The sequence below is a fragment of the Centroberyx gerrardi genome, chromosome 15 (assembly GCF_048128805.1).
Source record: "Centroberyx gerrardi isolate f3 chromosome 15, fCenGer3.hap1.cur.20231027, whole genome shotgun sequence".
NCBI lineage: Eukaryota > Metazoa > Chordata > Actinopteri > Beryciformes > Berycidae > Centroberyx > Centroberyx gerrardi.
In genome coordinates, this window is record NC_136011.1 from 2,801,350 (window position 1) to 2,807,349 (window position 6,000).

The following is a 6,000-nucleotide window of genomic DNA, read 5'->3' on the forward strand; positions in this document are numbered from 1 at the left end:
ATGATATTGCTCTTTTGTAATGTTTACCATTGTCTTCTGACATTATTTGTTTGAACAAAACCGGCTTAAAGCAATTGATATTAAATGTTGTCCATGTCCAATTTAATAACACACTTGTATTTCAGTGCTCGGAAGCATTTCATCTTCCATGCATGAACTTGTACGTGTTAAGATAAAGGGATTGGTGGTCCAGCTGAAAGTTCAATTCTATCTGTAATTGCTATAAATCTATTCGAGATCATCTTCTATTTGTAATGTTTATTGTGTAATGGTATTGTGTGTTTGTAAAGGATGTAAATAGACGGTGTCTGTCTTCGTTGCAGTCAACTTTAGTTAGCTGGCTGCCATCATCAACACAACACAGAGACTTTTGGCTGCTAGCACTATCAATCTTATATGTAATCTCATGAACTATTGAGAAGAGAGACTGAGGCATTTTAATTGAGTAAAAAGGACAACACCCACTTACATACGCAAAAAACCAAATGTTAGATAAATGCAGTGTGAGAAAAAGTAAAGTTAAGATATTTGTTTAGAAATGCATTGGATGGTACTGCTGGAGTAAACATATGTAGTTGATCTTCTAACAACATCTTGTCTGCAAGGAAGTTATCTTATCACCTATTTACCACATCCTCACTGTTAGATATGAGGGGGGGGAGGGGGGGGGCATGAGGATGCATTTGCTGGTCGACATTTCCTGCACAAAACCTTGTTGATTTTTCACTGGCTGGTTACTTACCTGTCAGTGCTTAATGTTGTAAGGGTGAAAGTAATGAATTACAATTACTCTTCTGAGTGTTTTGATATCTTTCCACCCCTGAATAAAGGGGTGGAAAGATATAAAGGGTGGGAGGAGTTGAGAAATTGTGGGCGTTTAGTGTCTGGATGGCTGGTGGTACAGGGTGACAGCTCTTGAAAAGAAGCTGTTGAGGAGGTGGGTGGTCTTGGATTTAAAGGGATACACCAAGTTTTTGGTAGATTGTCCAGTTGGTCAACTTAACCATTAAGTGATGAGAACATAGACACCAAAATCATTCATGTGTCACCAATAGATCATTGGCTCCAGTACTCCATGCTAACATACACTATGTTGAGTGATAGTACGCTCCATGCTAACACTGAGACAATGCAGTGTACACCCAAGGAGGTTTTATGTGGCTTTCACCCCTGCATTGTTTAGTGTGGACTTTAGGACCAAAAAAATGTTGTTTGCCAAAAATCGGTCCTCTTCCATTCGGACCGTGGTATGGATAATTTCTGGTGGAAAACAATTTCGATAAAGTCTAACCTCAAGAGAAGACATTACCATATGTACACAATGTTTTGTTGGTTTACGGCGGGTTGTTTGTGTTGTTTTTATCCAAATTACAACAAAGAAGAAAGCAGCTAGGGAAGTTCATCCCCAACTTGGCTGAGAAGGACAAGCCTCTGAGAGACTTGATTTAAAGAAAAAACAGTGGTACTGGGGACCTGAGAACATTCCCCAGTCTCAAGATTGAACTCTCCTCTACACCAGTCCTCCAGCAGTATAACCCTAACAAGGAGCTGAAGATATCTGCGGATGCATCACCCTATAGACTGGGGGCTGTGATGCTTCAAGACCATAGAGACAATTGGTCAACAGTGGCACATGCTTCCAGATCACTGACAAGGTGGAATAGGAAACACTAGCCTTAACCTGGGCATGTTGAGTTCAAGACGGACCACAAAACCTGTGTTAGCCTAGTGGGAGGACAAGCCCTTGACTCTCTGCCACCAAGAATACAGAGATTCCGGATGAGGCTCATGAGGTATTCATACACGTCTTACCATAGCCGTCACACTGTCCCACTTACCACTGAAAGGGGTGGCACCAAAAGCCAACAGTGAGCTGATGGAGGAACATATATGTCAACTTAGTACTGAAAAACGTACCGGCAAGCAGCCATTACCTGACTGAGCTTTGAGAGCAGCTGAGCACCGAAAACGTATGCTCACAAGTAATGAAATACTACATGGAAGGTTGGCCAGACCGGCACAAACTAGATGGGACTGTGAAACTGTGAAAGTAAATTTACTCGTAGTGGACTATTGCTCTAGATATGTAGAGGTAGCCCAGATTAGCCCAACAAGGGCTACAGATGTACTATGGCTTTGACCATGTGACTTGTAGCTCCAAACTCCCTCAGTCAAAAACCTGCTAAAGAAAACGACAGACCCTTATTGTGCTTTGTGTAGTGCTTAAGGGCCGTCGTCTTCGTACCACCTTATGTACATTTCCAGTGATGTTGGAGCCAGCTCTTCCTGATCTGAGGATAGTCGAGCTCAAAGACAGGAAGAGGAGGTGGATGGATGCTCAACACTTTGACCAGAAACATGGGGTGAGATTTTATCTGATCAGTGGACCACAAGACACTCAAGAGAAACCAACACCATCTAGTGCCAATGCCTGCACCACAGCACTGAGATGGAAACCAACAGGAATACCTACCTGAGGTCGACACTCCTACCCCAACAGCAAGCACACAGATTGTCACCTACAATAAACTCTGCCACTGTGAGAACAAGGTCAGGCAGAGAAGTTATCAAACCAAAGAGACTTTATCTGTGAAGAGAGAGAAAAAGGGAAAAAGAGACTAATAGTTGAAGTAGTCTTTATTGTCTCTAAAAGTACCCAACACAACAGTAACAACCTAGCGAACTCTGGTTCAGACTTTGAAAGGATTATTATAATGTGACACCCTTATAGTAGATCTCTGTATACCATCCCATTGTTGTATGACTCATCATCAAAGGATTACAAAAAAGCATTGGGATGACTGGGATGATTCCAGGTAAGTTTTTATTTAATGTATAGTTTGTTTCTTTTTTTCTATTAAGTAATACCACTATGAGCAAAGCTTTCTTAGCATGGTTTCTCTTTTCTGTACTTTTGCCACGCCCACCACATGTTCCAAAACAACCCAATGGACAGAATATCCATATATATACAGTATATACATATCCATTTTCTCATGGATCAGTCTAGTGTATGCTAAAGTGTTAGCATGGAGCCTACTATCACTCAACATAGTGTATGCTAAAGTGTTAGCACGGTGCCTACTATCACTCAACATAGTGTATGCTAAAGTGTTAGCATGGAGCCCACTCAACATAGTGCTTAAATGTAAACACTGAGCAACGACTTACCGATCAACGATTTACCAGGGACACATGGATGATTTTGGCGTCTATGTTCTCATTGCTTAACAGCTAAATTGACCAATGGGACAATCAACCAAAAATTTTGCATATTAACAGACTGGTTCTGTCTTTCAGAGGAAAGTTTGAGGAAGCAATGGATGCCTGGGTGGGCCAGGTTGGTGGCAATCCTTCCTGCCTGACAGCGGCAAAGCTAACCGCTAATGATCCAAACAGAGGGAGTGTAACCCTTGACACACTTCAGAGCTTGAATGGCTTCATCAGTGTTAGTGTTAGCATGGAGCAGCATGTAGCCCTGAAGAAAGATCACCTTCTTCTCCATGCTCTAGATTCCTTTCCTCACTATGGGTACCACTTAGCAGATAACGTAACATTGCAATAACCGGATTGACAATGTCTAACCACTCACCTATCAACACAGACAAATACACAACCTCAACGACCGCCCCGTACAGGCTGCGACTAACAAGAGGCTTGCTGCAGTATTCGCTCACTGCGAAATGAAGAATTTGGCTTTGAACTTAAAGGACGGCCAGGTATGAGGGGAATGCTGCTAGGTGGCGGGACACAAAATCCTCTACTACAAAGTTTCCAATATGTTTTTTTTGTGAATTAAGGTGACTGATGGAAACATAACATTTGTGGCGTGTACTGTTCAGGCCTGCAACAGTAGAGGAGGTCTGTGTGTGTTTATGTGTGTGCCTTTGTTTTACAGGCCCCAGCTCACCTGACACCATTTCATAGGCCTTCATTAAAAGGTACAAGTTTAGACCTGAAGTCAAGACAGTGAATGAAACATGAATCAAGGAGCCATGTGTTTTTTTCTCTCTCTCTCTCTCTCTCTCTCTCTCTCTCTCTCTCATCTGATTCCAGAAGAAGCCTCCCTGCAGGCGAAGCCATTTGGACTCGGCTTCTGGACGTGTACGAACAAATTCACCATAAACCCCATCCCCCACTTGCAATGATGTGAACATCTGGTTATTTTGTACATACAGTATTTCTTTGGTCATTTGGTGATTTGATGAATATTCCTCAACATTTGGTTGTGGAGGTTTGAAACTGAAATTGAATAATCAAAAGTTGTTGGTGGCATGATGTTGCCACAGCCTGCCCAGTCCCTGCTGGGGTTAAGGTTAAGGCCAGGCACCACAGGTGAATTGGAAAAACAGTTACATTCAGCCCATAATGAAATATATGTTGAATATGGACACAAATACAATACACTTTTTGCATTATGACATTTATTTTGTTATTAACATATTCCAATTAGCTAATATTTCATCAAAATATCAGATGGGTCTCAGTGGATAAAGTCAAAGTGCATTTTCCAATTTCATTCTGATAAATAAAAAGTAAGTCATTTAAAGACGGATTTCTAGGAATGTTGTTTTTTGATGAATTATTTACAAAATGCTATGTATATGGAAAAAGATGACAAAAGATATCATACAAGGAATATATTATTTTGAGAAAATGGGGGAAAAAATAGCTAATTTTGTGCTTGATGTACTTGACTCAGTCAGTATAAAAATGTATACATTTGTTTTGGGATATTTTATTAAACTATTAAACTACTTAATCAATTCATTCATTCATTCAGAGGGGCTGGAGTCTATCCCAGCATGCATTGGGGGAGGGCAGAGAGACACCCTGAACAGGTCAAAATGAAAGGTAAAAAACAGCATTAAAAATATGTATATATATCTATATATATAGATATATATAGATATATATCTCAAAATTGACCAAATCCAGCCAAAATCACCATTTTCATCTGTAATGCTGAATCCACAGAATAAAATGCTGTTTGTGTAAGATTTTTTTGTTTGTTTTTTTACTTCTTTTGACTCAAGATGTTTTTCTAAGCCCCATAGGGTTTTATGTGTCACCTGCAAAATCTCTATTTTTACCTCATCTTTACCTCTTCTTTCTGTTTTTTATAATTTTTATATGTGTAAATAAATAAACCTGATAGAATATGAGTAACCTAAAAACTTACTTACTAAAAACTTTTACCTGTGGAATAACCCAGAAAGTCAGTTAAAAAGGGGGAAATTCTTTTTTTTTGTTTAATTTTTGTTGAAGAAAAAGGCTTGAAAGCTCCTGCTGTTTATGAATAGAGCTCCTTAGCATTCATTCACTCGCTGAACATCTCACATCCATTGAAGACTGCTCAGTGCTGTAAACACAGAGCCGACAGCTAACAAATACCTTTAGAGGAATTCCAGAAATGAGGCCTTGCAAAACTACTGTCTTCAAGTCTGAATCACTATGTGTCCGCATTACTGCCAACAAAAAGTAATCATTATAGTGTTTCGGCCAGCTGTATATTAACCAGACTCTCATAAAAACAGTGCCTAGCGTCTAGAATCACTGATCTGGTGTAAATAACCCCAAATGAGATGCTTTTGGAGTGGTGGATCACATTACACAGTGTGCATTCACAATTCAAGGTTAAGGGAAAGCGGCTGGCCAGTGACCAGTTACACCAGTATAATGAAGAATTATTTCATTTCCCTATCTCTATGAACCAGTAATCCCTTAAAATAATCTTATATTTACACAAATTCACCCCTTAATTCATGCAAAATCCCCTTAAAATGAGTTAAGGGAGTTATTAATGGAGGTGACCCCATCAAAACCACCTTAAACATCCCTTAATGTTTGACTGCTTACTTTGTAATTTAATGTGAAATTCAGGGAGACAGGAACTTTTCCATTAATTTCCACTTAATAACCTGTAAACCTGCACAAAAGGCACGAAAAATCCCTTAATTTCTAGTGTCCCTGTGAATTAACCCATGAATAAATCCCTTA